We start from the raw sequence: 18936 nt of genomic DNA, 5'->3' as shown, positions 1-18936 counted from the left end.
CCCCAAAAAGCCATTATCGGGTCATTGAGTCCTGACTTCTGCTCTTAGACTTGGGCCCTTTGCTGGGTTAGTGGATCCCTGGATGGATGGCTGTTCCTCTTCTTTTTCAGGCAGAATTTTCCCTCTGCCTTTTTCTGGGCAGCAGCAGCTTGACGTGGAATCATGAAATGTCAGGTGGATTGTGGCGGTGGCAGCAAGAGACACATGATGGGCTTTTGGATGAAAACCAGCTCTCCAGCTTCCCCATGAGATGGCTGGTACTTGGTGGAAGGTTATGTAGGAGTGAAAAAAAGGGTGAAGAGCATTAGTGGCTACAAAGCAGAGAACTCCCAGAGAAGTGCAAAACCTCAGAGGTCAGAGAGAGGGAACTGCTCTTTGCTGCCCTGGGACAAGAACTCAAAGGGGTATTTGCTGAGGCCCCTAACCTTAAGGAGCATCCAGGTGAAAAGAAGACTTCCTACAAGTAGCAAGGCACTCAGTGCTGGATGATATCCTGCTGGCCAGAAGTGCCCTGGGAAAGTAGAGACTGACAAGGGCTGCTGGACACAGCAGCTTCCGTTGGGGTGCAGATGAGCCAAGGGGGTTGGAAGAGGGGCTTTCTGCAAGAGCGGAGGCAGACCAGAAGGGAAAGCACATCTGTTCATTTGTTGGTGTTGTTTTGTTTTGTTTTGTTTTGTTTTGTTTTCAAATTAGAACATTAGCAGCTGATGTCAGTGGTTTTCCAGATCCTTGGGTTCCTTTTTATCAATGTGCTTTCACTTCTAGCAACCAGCGCCTGAGTGCCTTTGCTGACACCTGTGCCTGGCTGCTGGCGTCTGCTTTGTGCTCAGGCAAAGGCGAGCCAGAAGTCCCTGGGTGTTTAGATACCCCTGGGGTGGTCTTTGTCTGTGACTGAGGAGGGTGGGTATGTAAAAGGCCAGCTCCCTGGCTCCAGGCTGGACACCCCCCAGAGCTTCCCATGGGGTGAGGCTTAGTTACCGTTCAAGGGATGTTGCATAAACCTGTGTCCCTGCTTGGCTTCAGCCTTTTGGCCGCCTCTCCCCACCCCCACGCTGCCTTATAATAAAGCTACTTGCATGCAAATCCTCCTCTCAGGGTCTGTTTCTGGGGAAACTGGCCTAAGATAGAATATGTCTTTTTTAAAAAATTCCATGTGATAATGTGAATTATGTTGCAAATTGAAATAAAAAATTATTGTGGGTTTTATAATAATTTTAAACAAAACTCTTAACAGTCCAAAAGTGCATATATTAAAAAAGTGAATCTTCCTCCCACCTCTGGCCCTCCATCCCCTAAGAGTCCCCTCTGGGAGCTCCTTCCAGAGATAAACAGAGGTGGAGGGCACACACAGCCACATGAGAAGTAGGTTGAACAGGGCCCTCCAAAAGTACCAGCTTCTAAGCCCTGGAACCTGTGCACGTTACCTTATTTGGAAAGAGGATTTTTGCAGATGTGATTCAAGTTAAGGATCTTGAGATAGGGAGATTATCCTGGGTTATGTGGATAGGTCCTAAAAACAATCACACATATCCTTCTAAGAGGAAGGCAGAGGGAGGTTCTACACCCACAGAGAAGACGTGAAGGCAAAGTAGAGAGAAATTTGGAAACGCTGGCCTCAAAGAATAGAGAGATGCAGCTATAAGCCAAGGAATGCAAGCAGCCACCAGAAGCTGGAAGGAGCCAGAAATGGGTTTTCCCCTAGAGCCTCCAGAGGGTATGTGGCCCTGCAACACCTTGACTTCTGGACTTCTGGCCTCCAGAACTGAAAGAATGGATTTCTATTGTTGTAGTAAGCCACCAAGTTTGTGGTCACTGTTACAGCAGTCCTGGGAAATGGGGACATGTATGGATGGAACTGCAGGGGAGCCTTGGGGTGTGCATTTGATAGCTTGTCTGCTTGGGAAGAGAGTCTGCCGGGAACTCTGTGGGCTAGCAAGAACCTGGGTTTGCAGTGGGTTGAAGTGGGCTGTGGTGGGGATCTCATCAGGGAACCATGAGTCCACAGACAGTTGGCCCTAAAGTGGCATGTTGTTGGGAGAGATGGACTGGAATGGGGGAAAGGCAGACGGATGCTTGGGGAAAAGGTCCCAAGGTCAGAGAATAAGAGTGGCAGTCATGGTCTCAGCGAGGATGCTTGTCAGCAGAACATCCAACTAGAAATAATTTAAACAGTAGGCATTTTTCTTCTCAGCTCACCAAGCAGGAGGTCTGGAGGAAGGTGGGGTGGTTGCAGAGTCAGCAACCGATGGCTTTTCTGTTGGCTTAAGGACATTGCAAAGGACCTAAGTGCTGTCACCTTTCTGTGTTCTGCCTACCAGGTCTCTCTTTGGGACACTAGGCCCAAGGTGGCTGCAGCAACTCCAAGCTTCTCATGTGAACATGTTGACAACTGGGAGAACAGGTTGTTTTTTGCCACATGCTTCCCCCCCCCCCCCCCCAGCAAAACTATTCCCAGAAACTCTCAAGCAGAGTTTGCTTGGGTCCCCTTGGCTGGGGTTGGGTCGCAGACCCACATCATTGTCAAGGAAATGGTTAGCTAGAGCTACAGAGGGTGTCACTTTGAAAGGGAACCGGGGCTAACAAGTGGCTATATTGATTGACAGCCAACAGTGTTTGCTGCTGAGTGGGACTAGAAAGGTGGGGGATGCTCCTGGAAGTATGCTAAAGAAAACTGGACATGGTGACAGCTTGGATAGCAGGAGAGTGAAAAGGAAGAATTTGATGTTTTTCTTCCATAAAGTCAATGATCTGGTTCTCTCAGACACCCATATTTCACTTCCTGTACAAATTTAGTAATACAAGTTAAGTTAGACCTTTTAAAACATTTATTCAACAAATAAATATTGAGTTCCTACTGTGTGTCAGCCACTGTGAAAAATGATGAATGGAGGGAATTGGGGCAGAAAGGATTGATGTCTTTAACTAGAGAGAAGGAATACAGTCATTAAAAATGAATTCCCACCCCCTGGCCTTTGCATGCCCATAAATAATTTCTCTTCATCGTCATGCATCCTGAGGATGGTGAAAGGCACTAAGTCACCAGGACCCCCAGGCAAGAGGGGAGAGGCAAGTGTATGTACGTTCTGGTGAAGACCACAGGGCCAGGTGAATTTAGAGCTTTGCAGCAGAGGAAGGGATAGTGAAGTCCGCACTAAAATTCTGAAATTTTCAGAATTTTTTAACAAATGCATTTTTTAAAAAACAGTATGCTTCAAAGCCTTCATTGTAAGCACAGAATGACAAGGAGGCAACCCTCAATGTGATAAAATAAGCTCGATCTCTAGATTTCCAAGGGTGTTTGGCATTAGAAGGGTGGAAGATAATTCTGTAAGAGTGTTAAACATATGCACAGACAGTTACTATCTTACAATTTCTGTGAGTCAGAATCCAGGTGGGCTCAACTGCTTCCCCTACAGAGAGTCTTCCAAGGCTGAAGCTGGGTATTGGCAGGTCAACATTCCTTACTAGGGGCTCTGGGGAAGAATCGACTCCTAAGCTCATTCGGGTTGTTGGCCAAATTCAATTCCTTGCGTTTGTAGTACTATGGTCTTGGTTTCCTTGCTGGCTGCCAATCAAGGGCAGGCCTTTGCTCCTAGGGACTGCCACATTCCTTCTCATGCTTTCTGTGTGGCCCCCTTAAGAACTTTTTAGACGAAATCAGGTGCTTTCAGGGTGGTATAGCCGTAGAAGAACTTTTTAGATGCTTAGACAGTCTGCAAGCTACAGAGGAGGACAGGGCAGATGGTTCTCCAAGAAGAATGAAGTGTATTAAATCAGTGACTATAGAGGGTTGAAGGGTGTTCTTGTAGTTAAGTGATCAATTCATCACCACTTCTTTGAATGTGTCCTTTTTGAAATTCACTTGGCCAAGAATTTTAATAAAACTAAATAAAAAGGAGCCTATGGATGGAGTGAGACTGGTTGAGAGACTATACTCAGCAATGAAGTGCTTTAATTAGAGGAAGTCTTTGCCCCTGGGCCCTGTGATGCCATCTTGTGCATTGACCTCTTTTGCGGCTTTTTCAATGGCTTGTGTAGAAATCTAGAAAGTAGTGGGCCTGTGGAGAAAGACCCAAAGCTGGTAAGCCACAGAGTATACTAGGTGGCCTTGAGGATCTAAAGATCATGGATGCTCTTGGGCTCTGCAAAAACATTCCAGTTGGGCATGGGAGGAAGACCATAAAGGGCACATTTGACAGTGGGAAGGGGGAGATTCTGGACAACCCACCCATGCCAGTGTCAACAAGAACTGCTTTTTCTGAATCTCTGTTTTCACAGAGTTTCTAATTTAGATTACGGTTGGTATTTGTGGAAAGTACCCCCACTGTTTAAAAAAAAAAAAAAGAAAGAAAGAAAAAATCCAGGAAACCTTGAAAATTACTTATCTAATCCAGCTTTTTTTTTTTTAAAGTAGGTTTCTGTGACTTTTTAATTCCTTTCTAATCTCATTATCTCTTAATTTGTCAATGTTGGATCAAGACCAGTCCAATGAAATGTAATAGAGGTACATTTAAGTATCACAAAAAAATCAGTTACATTTAAGTTCAAAAAAAATCAGTCATACAGAAGGGAGAATACTTGATTTGACAACAATTCTAATGAAAGGAATTTAATACAGGTCAACAGTATACCTACTACTCCCCTCCAGATGTTCCACATGCCCTGGGCTAGGACAAAGTGGGATTTATCAGATTACACCAGGTGTCGCTTTGTCCCCTCATTGTGTTCTCTCCTTTCCTCTGCTGAATCCCTCCTCCATCTCAAGTCTTCACCATGGGGATCCTCACACTTCCTGCCCCAGATGTTTATGGAATCATCTTTGATAACATCAGCTCTCCCTTTCTTTTGGCATTGAGCATGTTCCACCTTACTCTAGAGTTAATTTTTAAAATTGCTGTGCACACTCCATGACCCAACGACAACTAGCCATCCTTAATATTCATGTCCCCTGCTCCCATACTAATTTCTCTTGTGTTGCAAGTTTTCTGCAAACATTGGTTGAATGAACACAGAACAACATCAGGTTACTACTACTTATAAAAGAAAACCGGCCACATTTATGAACATGCCAGTCTGATACTGGCTGCCCTCAAGCCTCATGTTGCACCACAACTGCCATATTTGATGAGAAACACAGGCTATAGGGAGCACAGAAGAGAGAGGGATGGAGGGTACACTTGGAAATGGTTGAAAACAGTTGGGCATATTTATCTTAAAAGAATTAAAAACAGGGATCCCTGGGTGGCACAGCAGTTTGGCACCTGCCTTTGGCCCAGGGCGCGATCCTGGAGACCCGGGATCGAATCCCATGTCGGGCTCCCAGTGCATGGAGCCTGCTTCTCCCTCTGCCTGTGTCTCTGCCTCTTTCTCTCTCTCTCTCTCTCTCTCTCTCTCTCTGTGACTATCATAAATAAATTTAAAAAAAATAAATTCTATAAAAAAAAAAAAGAATTAAAAACAGGCAATCCGGTAGCTGACTCCCTAACTTTGAGAGGCTGACCTATCATAAAGGAGGTAGACTCTGTTTTCCTTGGTTGCAAAGAAATAACTAGGTCCCTTTGGAGAGCCCCTGTGGAACGATTCAGCGATGGAGGTGGCTGGGGCCTGTGGCTGTCAACAACCAAGTACCAGTGTGATTCACATGTTCAGTCAGTTCTAGAGGCAGGAAACACTAGAGCAGTTGATCCTCATAATCACCTAGGGACTTAAAAAGGCGCCACCCCTGGAGACTCCGTGTCTGTAGGTCTGGAGGGGAAAATGCGAGATCCACGTGAAACATTCCACCAGCCCAAGAGCCACACGACTGCAGGACCACCCTGATCCCTTCCAACTTCAACAAGCTGGGATGCATGGTTGGCTCATTGCTTTTAAGTGAGCACCCTCTTTGAGACAGAATTTTTTTATTTTAAGATTTTTTTGTTTATTTGAGAGAGCAGAATGAGCGAGAACAGGAGTAGGGGGAGAAGCAGAGGCAGAGGGAGAGGGAGAAGCAGGCTCCCCGCTGAGCAGGGAACTCGAAGCAGGGCTCAATCTCCAGACCCTGGGATCATGATGAGATAGAATTAACATCCTCTTCAACTGAGGTAGAAGGGATGTCTCTGAGTTTACATCTCTAGGAGTGACTGGCTTTTTTCACTTCGGTATAATGGATGAACCTTGAAAAGCCAGACACAAAAGGCCACGTAATGCATGATTCCATTTACACTAAATGTCCAGATAAGGCAAATCCATAGAAATCCATAGAAACAGTAGATTGGTGCTGCTTCGAGGGAGGGAGAGGGAGAGTGACTGCTAACGGGCACAAGAATTTTGGGGGGGGGGGTGATGAAAAATGTTCCAAATTTAAACTGTGGTAATGGTTGCACCATTCTGTGACTATATTAAAAACCATTGAATTGAAGACTAAATGGGTGAGTATTTAGATATTTCGATTATATCTCAATAAAGATGTTTTTAAAAAGTGGTGCTTGTAATTGAAGACAGTTTAGGAAATGCAAATGAGGAAAAGAAAGCAAAAACCCTACTCTCATTATCACTGAGAAGAGAGCCACATAACAATGTAACATCTTGGTATATTTTCTTGTAGTATATATTCTGTTTACATTTGCATATTTGGGATCTTACTGTTCATACTGTTTCTACTTCATCAATTTAAATGGCTGTAAAGTATTTCAGTATACGAACAATAGTATTTTAATTTGCTCCATTAGCTTCCTATTGGTGGATTTTAGGTGTTTCCATTTTCTTGTGCTTGCAAACCATGAATATTCTTTTTTTTTAGGAAGGAGAGAGAGAGAAATCGGGGTGGGGGGGGTGGAGAGAGAGAGAGAGAATCCTAGGCAGGCTCCACGCCAAGTACAGAGCCTGACGTGGGACTTGATCTCCCAACCCTGAGGTCAGGACCTGAGCCAAAATCAAGAGTCAGACACTTAATTGACTGACAAGCCCTCCAGGTGCCTGAACCATGAATATTCTTTACCTTTTATCATTCATTACACTTCATATCATTTTTTGATTTAAAAGTCCATACTTTTTAAGCCAATTTTTTATTTTTATCCCACTGAAGCAAATTTTACTTTTGATTTTACTGTGAAAGTTCTTACTAGTGAAAGGGCATTGGGCAAGAAGGTAAAGGTCAGGGCTCATCACAAAAGTATTGCCCTACTTAAAGCTTATTTGGGCCATGGTGATTATGGCCCAAGGTAAAGGTCAGGGCTCATCACAAAAGTATTGCCCTACTTAAAGCTTATTTGGGCCATGAATCATCTACAGGTGATTCTGTAGAGTCACCTTCCCATATGAGGACAAAGTAACTTTGAAAGAAGCAGGAAGACTCGTCTCTATTAAATGGTAGTTGGCTGTTTTGTTTTCTAGTCTATATTTGTTTTTGCCGGTAGTAAACCATTCCAGTCTTTAGCTTCAAATAGCCATTTACTTACCTCAGGATTCTTTGGGTCAGCTGAACAGTTCTACTCTGGAGCACCTTAGCTAATCTCTCCTGGGCTCTCTTATGCCTCAGCTGACGGCTGGATGGTCCAGGGTAGCCTTGGTCACATGGCCGGTTATTGCCTGGCCATTGGCTGGGGCAACTTGGTCTTAAATATCTTAATGCCCAGGAGGTTAACTGGGCTTATTCACACAATGTCAGTCCCAGGGTCCTCAAGAGTCCCAGTGTGCTAGCTTATTTCATGCTTTGGTTTGCATCACATTTGCTAATGTCCCATTGGCCGAAGAAAGTCCTGAAACCAATCTCAGATTCAAGAGGTGGGGAAAAAGACGCTATCTCCTGATAGACAATCTGCAACATTCTGTAGCAGCACAGATGCAGGAAGTGGATGAATTGGTGTGGGGCCAGTTTAATAATTTACCAGATAATCTTTGCTAAAATATCTAGTGACCTTAATGGTGACCAGCATATGACTCTGTGTGCTCAATTTTCATACAAGAATATACTTCCAGCTCCCACATACAGAATACCCAGGAGAATGGTATCACATCCCCCGGGCAGATTAAGTCACATTTTTTAATGGTAAACTCCTCTCATCAATGTTAAATGTGATTTATAGCAATTTTGGTTAAGACTTTGAGAGTAGAAGATGGCAGCAGGAGAACCTACCCTAAAAATGGGATGGCAAGTGCATTCATTCATTTACTCAACAACTATTGAACACTCATTTGTGCCAGACCCTTGCCTAGATGCTTGGGATTTGTCAGCAATGAGATAAATAAAATCCTTGCCTTTGTGGAGATCCATTCCTGTGAAGGAGGGGGCAATAAGTAGGTAAACAAATCCATGCCAAGTAGTGATCAATAAGATGAAGTGATAGGGCAGGGGACAGTGGGTGATATGGGGATTTCTCAGAGGACACCAAGTAGAGTTGGCCAGTCTCTCTGAGATCGTTTTCATTGTTTTGACTTTGGTTTGCTCTTCATCAGCTTGTCCTTTGGTGAGTGCAGATGCTGATACAGTCTCTGGAGAATTTACCTCTAGGCTATAGTGGAGCAGGGAGCCAGAGAGAATGGAAGGACTCATGGGATGGGGGTACTGGACAGTCAGAGATCTGACATGTCCTGAAGGCTGGATATTCTTCTTGGACACTCTATTAGAAGTCCACTTACCAGGAGTAGGGTCCTTAGAGGGCGTGCTCTGGGATTAGTGTAACATAATTTAGCCTGAGGGAGCAGGGAACATGGGGAGAGATGGCTGAGTTAGAATCATGGTAACCATAGCAACAAGACGCTGACAATTGGGTCACCGTGGAGAGAAAATTGACTGAAGAGAATATTGACCGAATGCCAAAGTGGGACTGTGGCACCTTGAATTCACCAGGTGGGGAAAGTCAGGAGACAAAATCTGTTGTGTTGAGCGTTCCACAGCATCAAGGTCTTAGCCACTTTCTTTTCAGAGTGAACCCAAGGCCAAGACACCCAGCCTTGTGTAGCTCTATCTGTTGCTAGTTTCCTTCCATTTCCTCTGCTGTTAAGATTTTGAGCCAACCTTTGTTCTGGGCCATCTTTTGGGTTAGCATTTTATGATTATTGGTAAGGTGTCAGGACTCAACCATAGAGGAAGGTGGTAATTTTGATGTAGTCTTAAAAGTTCTAGAGTTTTGGGGGCACCTGGGTGGCTCAGATGGTTGAGCATCTGACTTGATTTTTTTCTCAGTTCGTGATCTCAGGGTCGTGAGATCAAGCCCTGCGTCGGCTCTACACTGGGTGTGGAGGCTGTTTAAGATTCTCTCTCCCTCTACCCCTCCTAGCCCCCCAAAAAATAGAAAATAATTTTTTAAAAAGTTCGAGTTTTTTGCTGACATACTTTCAGGCCCCCAACTCCAAAGTAAATCCCTTTAATTATATACTGTGGGAAAGCTCTTTTAAATCCTCTCTTTTCCAGATAGTAGATAATGTGAAGACATAAAAAAGGTTAGAAAATGATCCTTCATCCACCTCAGAATGTCTGAAAAAAGAGTAATAAAGTGGCAAATCCCATTTACTCCCAGAGAGCCTAATTTCCTCACTCATCAACGCAAGTGGGAGGGACTTGGCAAGTCTCTGGATAGAGAAAGCGTTTCTTGTTTAATTGTTATCAAACAAAGCTGCTTCCAAGTCTGCTGGAGAGGACATGCTCACCCCTGATGCATTCAGTATGTGTGTGAAATGTCAGCTTCTGGAGGATGTAAGTCCCGTGCTGCGACAGTATGAGGTCCCGCTGAGCAGCCAACAGGATGTAGCAGTTCTGAGATGCTTAACTGTTTGCACTCAGAACCGTGGCAGCGACTGTCCCCACTAACAGCTAGGTTTGCTCAGCTGTCACCTCCTTAACCTCAAAACATCCAACCTCATCATCTCCAGCATAATCCCGAGTCCTATATTGTAACGTGCCTCTTGTGGTTCTCATTCTGCGCAGGCTGGCGCATGTCAGCAGACAGCTCCGGTAGTATGTATGGCTTGCCATCATCACCTGCCACCCCACAACCCCTTCCCACCTTCCACGTATGTGACTTCAGAGAAAACCACACATACCAGGACCAAATCACCCCGCTTGTCCTCGCATCCAGGAGAGTGTTATCTTGAACATGCAGGTTTAGTTTTCCTGCCAGCTTGTCGTGGGTGGTACTTCAGGAGAAGCCAGAGCAGCTTCTCGAGCTGGGATGCTCTTCCCCAGTGGGGGGTTTTTATCACTCTTTCCCAGGATATGCTGGTGGTAGTGCTGGGCCTCAAGGTAGCTTATCACCAATTAGCCTTCAGGGCTGCAGGTGTAATGCAAGGTCACAGAGTGTCTGGCATGGAGAAAGTGAGGTTGGGTGTGCCAGCTTTGAGTGTGGTGAAAAATTAAAAACACTGAATTCCGTTCAGTAGCAGCTATTTTGTTTTATTTCTCTCAAGTTAGACCAGGTGACTTTTACAATGGTGTTCCTTCTAGACATTTGCTCGGGCATCCAGCTCTTCCTAGAATAATAAGAATAGGATAGTTAGCTTCTACTATGGAATAAAATAGCCATCTTTTAGTGAATTTCAAGAACAACCCTTTATTGTTGCTAGTGAGTCTGCAGATCAGCCAGGTGACTGCTGATCTGGCCTCGGTTTGACTAATCCCACCTGGGCTCACACAGATGCCTCGGCAGCAGCTAATAGGTCCAAGATGGTCTCTCAAATGTCTGCCATCCTCCACCAGGCTCGCCTGGGCATGTCCTCAGCACATAGGCAGGGCTGCGTGAGAGCAAGGGGAAGCAACAAGGCCCATCAGGGCACAGGTTCAGAACTCCTGTAAGATCACATCTACCATATTGCCTTGATCAGAAAAAAATCAGAAGACCAGCCTGGTTTCAAGGGGTGGAGAGACAGACTCTCCCTCTTTCTGCAGAGGTATGTTGTAAAGAGGCCTGGATACAGGGAGACAATAATTAAGGCCATTTTTTGCAAACAATGCATCTCAAATAATAATGACAGTTGTTATTATTATTTTGTTGGGCTCTCAAAGGGCACTAAGGTTGGTTACCTTTCTTGAGTGGTGGAGAAAATCAGGCAAAGACGTGAATTTAAGCAAGGGGGGTGGGGAAAGAGTCTTGGGATGGAAGACTGTACTGCCTGCATATCATCTGCCCCCTTTTCTACATCTGAGAACTAAGCTTTTTTTTTTTTTTTTAACATATTCTCTTTGAACGTTATGAAAGCCAAAGTTGTCTAAAATGAGACCGACTGCTTTCTTAGACTCTATTATGTTGGCCTAATTACATATCAGGAAAATGTTTTTCTGGGGCATTGTGTGTAAAACAAAGAGGAAAACAACATCTCCAGCCGGCCCCAGCGTCCTTGCCCCTCCCTCCTGCTGGCAGAGGCAGCGGTCCTGCAGGAGGCCCAGGGGGAGGATGAGGGCTGGGAAGGCAGGGCTGCTGCAGCCCCAGCTGGAGGGATTTGCCCTTTCCCCAGAGAGCAGAGGGGCAAGTCATTCCTTTCCCTGTCCTTCCCTCCTGCACAGCTCATGGTGGCTTCCATCTGGTGGGGGAACCGTGTTCATCTCTCCACACCCCCCCAACAGACCGGGATCTCCTGCCGCAGCAGAAGAGCCTCAACTATCTTGCTTCCCAGGTGCCCAGCAAAGAACCAGTTTGACTAACTGTGGAGATTCATAAATGGAGAGTGGTAGGAGTGTAGCTCTGCCCTCTGGGATGCTGAAGGACTCACTGAGTTTTCAGCAAAGACTGGCCCAGTGTTAAGCATCCACTTATCATTGAATAAATAGAGATGAAATGTTCCTTGGCATTTCCCTCCTGCCCGGCCTTCGGATCTCTACTTTCCATCACATGAGGGTATGACTGTTCCCCACATGCCCTTGGTGGCCACGGCCCCTGCTGCACCCAGGCTCAGCCAAGGCAAACCTTCATTTCCTGACAGCATGCTAACACCCTGTCTCGTCTTCAGTACCAGCCACATGCTAGACCTCTTGCCGTCTGCCACTTCCCTTCTAAAATGTCTTGCTCGTGGTCTCCCAAGACCTCACTGTCAACTGCAGAAAGTCTTTCGGTTGTTGTGTTGCTTGCCCTCTTGTGACATTTGATGGTGTGAATCTTTCTTCTTAAACCCATTTCCCACCCTGACTGCTCAAGAGCTGATTTATCCCCATCCAGCCTCTGTTTTATTTTCCACTCACCTCCTCACCAGGAGATCCTGTCCTCACCAACCTCAAGCCTCCTGAGTTTGCAGCTCCCAAGTATTGAGTATTGGCTGTCCCCTCCAGTTCTTTATTTTCATCCTGCCTTCCCCTGCATTTAACTGTGTATTCATTTCCTATGGCTGCTGGAGTGGCTTAAAACAACAGATTTATTCTCTTACCATTCTGGAAGTCAGAAGTCCAAAATGGGTTTTAAGAGATTGAAATCAAGGTGTTGGCAGAGCTGCATTCTTTCTGGAGACTGTAGGAGGGAATCTGTTCCTTGACTTCAATTTATAGAGGCTGTCCTGCTCAGGGCCAGTCACTCTGACCTCTGCTTCCATCCTCACACCTCTCTCCCTAACTGGCCAACCCCCCCATCCTCCCTCCATCCCCAACACCTGCTTCTCTCTTCAGAGGACCCTTTTGATTACATTGAACCCACCTGGATAATCTCCCCTTCTGGAGATCCTTAACTTTATCACATCTGCCCAATCTCTCTTACCGTGGAAGGTGATGTAGCCCCAGGCTCCAGGGATTAGGACATAGAAGTATTTGGGGGAGTGGGTGGGTATATTCTTTCTACCACAGGCCCCATCTCATCTAGCTGCCTCCTGGACCTTCCACTGTTCCTTGAACTCAGCATGTCTAAAATGGAATTCACTCCTTCTCATTGTCTTTTTTATCTTGGACACCTTGGTTCAACATATGATCAGCCAATAATCAGGCCCCCAAGTCATGTGCATAAAACGTAATTTAATTTAGCAAGCCTGATAGTGATAGACACCGGGGTAATCTTTAGTGTTTTGCTATTGCAAACAGTTCTCCAGTGAATAACTTTGTACATTTGACATATATATATATAGGATCAGTTCCCAGAAGTGAGATTGTTGTGTCAAAGGGTAAATGTATTTGCAATTTTGAAAGATACTGTCAAGTTGTTCTGTATGAGATTGAATCAATTTGCCTTCCTGCCAGCGGTGTATGAGAATGCTTACTTCCCCGTGGTCTTGTCAACAAAGTAGTTGTCAAACTTCTGGGTTTTTACCAGTATGATAGGTGAAAATATGTATCTCAGTAGTTATAGTTCGCTTTTCTCTTATTGTGGGATGTGGTGTTTTTTAGTGTGCTTAATGGCCATTTGAATTTCCTTTTTTTTTGTGATTCTACTCTCTTCCTGTTTGTGTCCATTTTAAAACTTGGATTACTGGTTTTTTTTAAATCAAATTTTAGGAGCTCTTCCTTTTTTTTTCTGTAATATGAGCTACAAATGTTTTCCCATCTTTTCTTTTGTCTCTTCACTTTACATAGCTTGTCCCTTGTCTTGCAGAAGGGTTTTTATGTCACCAAATTTATTATTTTTACTTCATAGCTTCCAGACTCTGAGAAAAGGCTTCCAGTAGATCCTTTAAAATTAAAATAATAAAACTGTTTTCAGTGTGGGGAGTTGGACACAGGCATCTATGTCTTCTGAAAAATCCCAGTGAAAGGATACAAAAGGAATGATCAATGATAGATACATCGGTAAGTAGGTAGATAGATGAAAAGATGATAGAGTCAATTCTCATTATTCATGGATTCTATATTTGCAAATCCTACTTGCTTAAATTTGTTTGTAATCCTCAAATAAATAATCTTGGTGCTTTCACTGTCACTTGTAGGCATATGCAGAACGGCAAAGAATTTGAGTTGCCAATATTCACGTGCCCCAGCGAAGGCATACTGTTGTTTCAGCCCTTATAAATAAGTCTCCTTTTTTGCAGTCTACTTAGTGCCACATTTTTCACACTTTTGTGCCTTTTATTGGTGATTTTGCTGTTTAAAATAGCCCTAAACCTAATGCTGAAGTACTCTCTGGTGTTCCTAGGCACAAGAAGGCTGTAATGTGCCTTACAGAGCAAAGACACATGTTGCATAAGTTTTGTTCAGCCTTGGGTTCTAGTACTGTTAGCTGTGAGTTCAAAGTTAATGAATCAACAAGATATATTCAAAAAGGTGCCTTTCAACAGAAACACACATAAAACAAGGTTCTGTATTGATCAGGTGATGAAGATATTGTCATCAGAAGAAGCTCAAAGAAACCTAACCCTGTGTTTCCTCTAGAGCACTGTATTCAGTAATTCTTGTGGCAGCGTTATAGAACATAACTCCCATGAATAATGAAAACTGCAGATTATAGATAGACAGATAGATAGATAGATGAGATATTCACAAGAACAAAAAGGCTGGAAGAAGGGAAAGTAGAAGAGGATTGATTTCAACACATTTTTAGAAAAGGAAAATAGAGGGATGCTAATTGGCTTAGCAAAGTGCAGGAAGCTGCCACCTAAATGTACAAGGAGCCATTTTTTCTTGCAGAACCTGAGAAAAGCTCTGGTTTTCAAAGTATAAATGACCATGGGATGGTGAGAAGTGAACAGCAGAGCTGACAACAGAGGCATTGGTTTAAAATCCTTACATATTGTGATAAGATTACTAGCTCCCGTCTTTGTAGCTTTTGGGTCTCCAAAATAGAGCTGCAGAAAATTTTAAAATGTAATAAAAAGGCTGAAAGATAAAGGAAATCTTTCAAAAGGAAAAATAAAAAGACCAAGTAAGACAATAGGGAGGGGTAATGACATGAAAATATCAGTCCTCCATTTTGACTTACAGAAGATCCAGAAAGAAGGGAGAAAATGGAGAAACCGAAAACTGTCAAAGGAAAACCAAAGAACACTTTTCAGAACTGAAGGACAAGAACCATCAGAATGTGAGGCCATCAAGTGTGTGTAGCCCTATGAGCAAAAACGACCCACACCAAGGCATATTGTGAAATTCTGAAACTTCACGGGAAAGATATCCTAAAAGCTTATGACACGTAACAGGTTACAAAGTATTAGCAATCAAAGTAGATATCCCAATAGCAGAGCTGATTTCTAGAAGCTAGAGAAGCAGTACTTGAAAAATCTTAATGGAAAAGTAGATTTCAGCCCAGACTTCTCTACTCGAACTGTTAGTTAAAGGTGAGGATAGTTATACTTTTATGAATGCACAGATTCAAATGACTTCCAGGGCATTTGCTTCCTAGGGAGCCACTGGAGGATGCAGTCCAGCAAAATGTGGAGGAACCCAAGAAAGAGAAAACACCAGCCTTAGATAGCAATGGCAGATGAACCCAGTCATGGAAAGCATCCAGACCAGGATTGGAGCAAGGGTGTAGAAAGCTCCAGATGTCCCTAATGGAGAAAAAAACAAACACAGAATTAATGTATTTAGGCACATGGGATATTTATCGATGGGCATAAAGTATAGCTGTTGGAGCATGGAATAAATATTAGTCATGGGTTCACATACAACCAGACATGTGAAGGAAAAAAAAATTGAGGACATAATTAACTCCAGGAAAAATAAAGTATCCTGTGAAAAAGAAGGCAGAGTCACAGTGCATTGCTTGCCCTGGCAATGAGCAACATGTGCAAAGTTGTGATAACACAAACACTAACTTTTGATTTGATTAGAATTACACTGTGACCATTTGGGGCACTAAGAAAGAAATGTGTATGGGAATGCTAAGCCTTTACTTCTCATGGTAGGAAATAAAAGGATATCTAAAGTTGAAAGGAAAGAAACAGTGGTATATACATACCCTGCCAATAAGTGTTGGGCATTAGTGTTTTGGCAGCAATTTTACAAAAGACACACATGTGTCTTTGCAGGGCTCTACCTTCACACACCCTCTCCGTGAAAGGCGAAGGCCCAGCCTGGTGGCAGTCAGGAATAGAGGCAAACATTCCCCAGTCACTGTTTCCAGGTATGGAGACCATCCCAGTGCTGGTCCCACACACTTTTCAGATATGGGAAGTAAAATTCCTCTCTTCATCTACACAGTCATGTGGAAGGATCCAAGTCTTTTCTTTGAAACTGCGTTTCTCCCAGATTGCTTCCACAGATTGAGAGAGGAGAAAAGAGAAGAGCAAACTGACATTCAGGATACCAGCTTTCTCACTGGACCAGTATGCTACCTCCTCATTACTTCCCTGCATGGAGGATCTTTAAAAATGCTCAAAAGACAAAAGCATTTCTTAGTAAACTCTACATTCTGTTGTCATGATTTTTGGAGGGTAAGGGAAGGTTGCATTGGATGTCTGTTTCCTTAGTTGATTTGCAACCACTGGAGAAATTATAGAGAACAAAGGGGGGAAAAAAGCCATAAATACAAATGAATTCCTTTTACACAAGTTGCAAAACCACAGGACATGCTCCATTTTTTTAGCACTCCAGGTGTGATCGGAGATTACGGATCCACACAGGAGAGTGGAGAGTTAATTAAAATTTGTGCTCCTACTTCCAGAAAGAAATGTCTTTCCGTTTGATAAGCGGGCTGTCTTTGGAGTGCTGTTTGTGCTTTTCTGTCCTCACTGGAGTGTCACAGAAAAGCAGATCAAAGGGAGCCTCCACCCGGATAGGTTTTCTCCCACCTTTCTGAGCTAATGGACTTGAAAGCCTCCTCCACTGACTGCATGGGGCTCATGTCATATTCTAGAAATGCCATCTTCATGCAGTATTGGTAGTATGCAAACCGGCTTTGATAGATGCTTACAGAAAAACCACGTTTACCATTAATTAAATCAAGACCACCCCAAACAGTGGGAGCGGGAGAGTGTGGCAGAGTGCGGCGCCTCGCCCCCTGCCATTTGTACTTTACGCTGCGGCTCAGGCTCACCACGTGACGGCCGGATAGTGACACTCGAGGCTGAACCCTCAGCTCTCTCCGGCAGGGTTACGTTTTGTTGTGTTTTCTCTTTTCCTTTTAGACTCTCTGCTTCTGCACCCTCTGGCTGACATCCCCTACCCTGAGGGGAAAAACTGTTTGGGAGAAATCCTGCTGTCTTTCTCTTTAAGGTAGTGACAAAGTGAAATAAAATAGAGCAAAACAGAGGCAGCCCAGGCACGGCCCGTCCGCGGCAGGCCCGGCTGCGGCGGGGCGGTCCATTGTCTGGCGGCTCGCGGTGCCCGCCGCGAAAACGCCAGCCGGCCACGGTCACTAATAAAAGGACTCCATTCTGCCTCTCAGGGCTTTGTGAGGCGCCAAAGCTTGTCCCAGTTGCCATGGCTACTGTCTGATTGTGGCGGGTTTGTCACAGCGCTTGATAAAGTGGGAAGGTTATTCTTGATAGGCCCAAGTAATCATAACCTCGCAAAGCTTGAGAGTGTGGATTTAACACTCTTCCCTCCCTCCTTGAAACGGGGACTGCAGGAGATGGGGGCAGGGTTGTCAGGACAAAGCAGCCACAGCAGGTGGCGGGGGCCTGGCCCAGTGAAGAAGGCTGCAGCCAGCTGGTGTGGAAGGGGGTTCCCCCTTGTGGCCAGGGGGCTGGGCAGAAAGGGGTGTCGTGGGGTCACCTGCCATCTCCGGGCCTGAGTGGGGACTTCAGGGAAAGGGTCAGCATGGGGGCCCCTCCTGGCCCTCCGGTCAAGTGATGAGACGTGGGCCTCTCTCTCCTTTCCTCCCTTCCCTTCCCTTCCCGCTCCTTGCCTTCTTATTAAGGCCCCTTCCTTTCTCCTGCTCCTTAGCCTGCCTGTCCTTCCCCTGCCCTCTCCCCTTCCTCACCCCACTTCCCTTTCAGAGCCCTCTTCTCAAGTGGAGAAGGATGACGGAAGGTTAGCTCTGAGGTAACAACTGATTATATTTGGCCTCTGAATTGCAGACTCTTCGGTGTCATCAGAGGAGACCTGATTGATGCGTGTCTGGGTGGTGCTGTCAGTGAAGTATCAGACTCTTGGTTTCGGGCCTGGTTGTGATCTCAGGGTCAGAAGATCAGGCCCCACCTTAGGCTCTGGGCTCCACAGGGAGTCTGCTTGAGACTCTCTTTCCTCTCCCCCTGCCCCTCCTCCCCGCCCCTCACTTACTCACTCACTCTCTAAAATAAATAAATGAATCTTAAAAAGAGAGAGAGAGAGACCTAATTGACTATTCAGGCAGTGCTTCTTCAACTTGCTGAATCAGGACTAGTGAGAAGGTTCTTTCAAACAGATTCCAGGGCACATCACCCCCAGGTTTCTGATCTGGTAGGTCTCGGCAGGGTCCCATGACTCTGTGTTTCTAACAAGTTCCCAGGTGATGCCAATGCTGCCGGCTGGGGGACCACACTTGGAGAACCGTCGTCATAAGCCAAGATATATTTTTTACAGTTGAGGAAACAGGCTCCCAAAGGATCAGTTAGTTGCCAGGAGTTCAGGTGACTTGGTAGCCACACCGGGATGGGCACCCAGCAATGGGGGTTTTAGAAGCCATTTTAAAGAGGCAAGGCTCGTCTCTCTGCCAGCCCCCTTACTCAAGAGCAGCCAGATGAGCTGGTTCTATTTCCAGAAGGCCTCCAGCAGGACAGCCACTCACTACCTATGGTCCCCTGTGAGCAGTGCCAGTCCCAAGTGAAGCTCACCTTCCGCGGTGCTCAAGGCCCGGTGTGGTCTTCTATTGTATGTGCTGGACCTCTTCCCCTGGAATGCCTCTTCCCCAGCTCCACCTGTCAAGTATCTGCCCAGCCCTTGGGCCTCAGGAAGCCTACCTTGACACACAGCTGGCATCCTACCTCTTCTGCTGACCTTCGAAGCTTCGTGGCCCTGCCAGTAGGCCATTTCATATTTCCATTACTCGAATGTTTGTGCTGTTGCCTCTGCCGGACTGTGAATTCTAGCAGCAGGACCTTCGTTCATCATTTGTACCCCACAAAATAGAAATACTGGCTGACTAGCCCTGGTTGGAAGGAATCTGGACCCTGGTCTGAGATGTTCTGTGGTTCTGA

At 45.1% G+C, this 18936-nt stretch overlaps 1 protein-coding gene and 2 long non-coding RNA genes across 6 annotated transcripts in view; 2 read left to right on the top strand and 1 right to left on the bottom strand.

Moving 5' to 3' along the window:
* Positions 1–18936, top strand: part of RFTN1 (raftlin, lipid raft linker 1) — a 200229-nt gene that overhangs the window by 169872 nt on the left and 11421 nt on the right. The window lies entirely within an intron of this gene.
* Positions 8049–16205, top strand: LOC140614072 (uncharacterized). The gene is made up of 2 exons (XR_012014963.1): positions 8049–8830; positions 11480–16205. It is a non-coding gene; the product is annotated as an uncharacterized lncRNA (long non-coding RNA).
* Positions 10359–17093, bottom strand: LOC140614070 (uncharacterized). The gene is made up of 3 exons (XR_012014961.1): positions 16854–17093; positions 10600–10710; positions 10359–10449 (listed from the first exon to the last, which is right to left on the bottom strand). It is a non-coding gene; the product is annotated as an uncharacterized lncRNA (long non-coding RNA).

The sequence above is a fragment of the Canis lupus genome, chromosome 22, assembly GCF_048164855.1.
Source record: "Canis lupus baileyi chromosome 22, mCanLup2.hap1, whole genome shotgun sequence".
NCBI lineage: Eukaryota > Metazoa > Chordata > Mammalia > Carnivora > Canidae > Canis > Canis lupus.
This window is presented reverse-complemented; position numbering and strand designations above follow the sequence as displayed.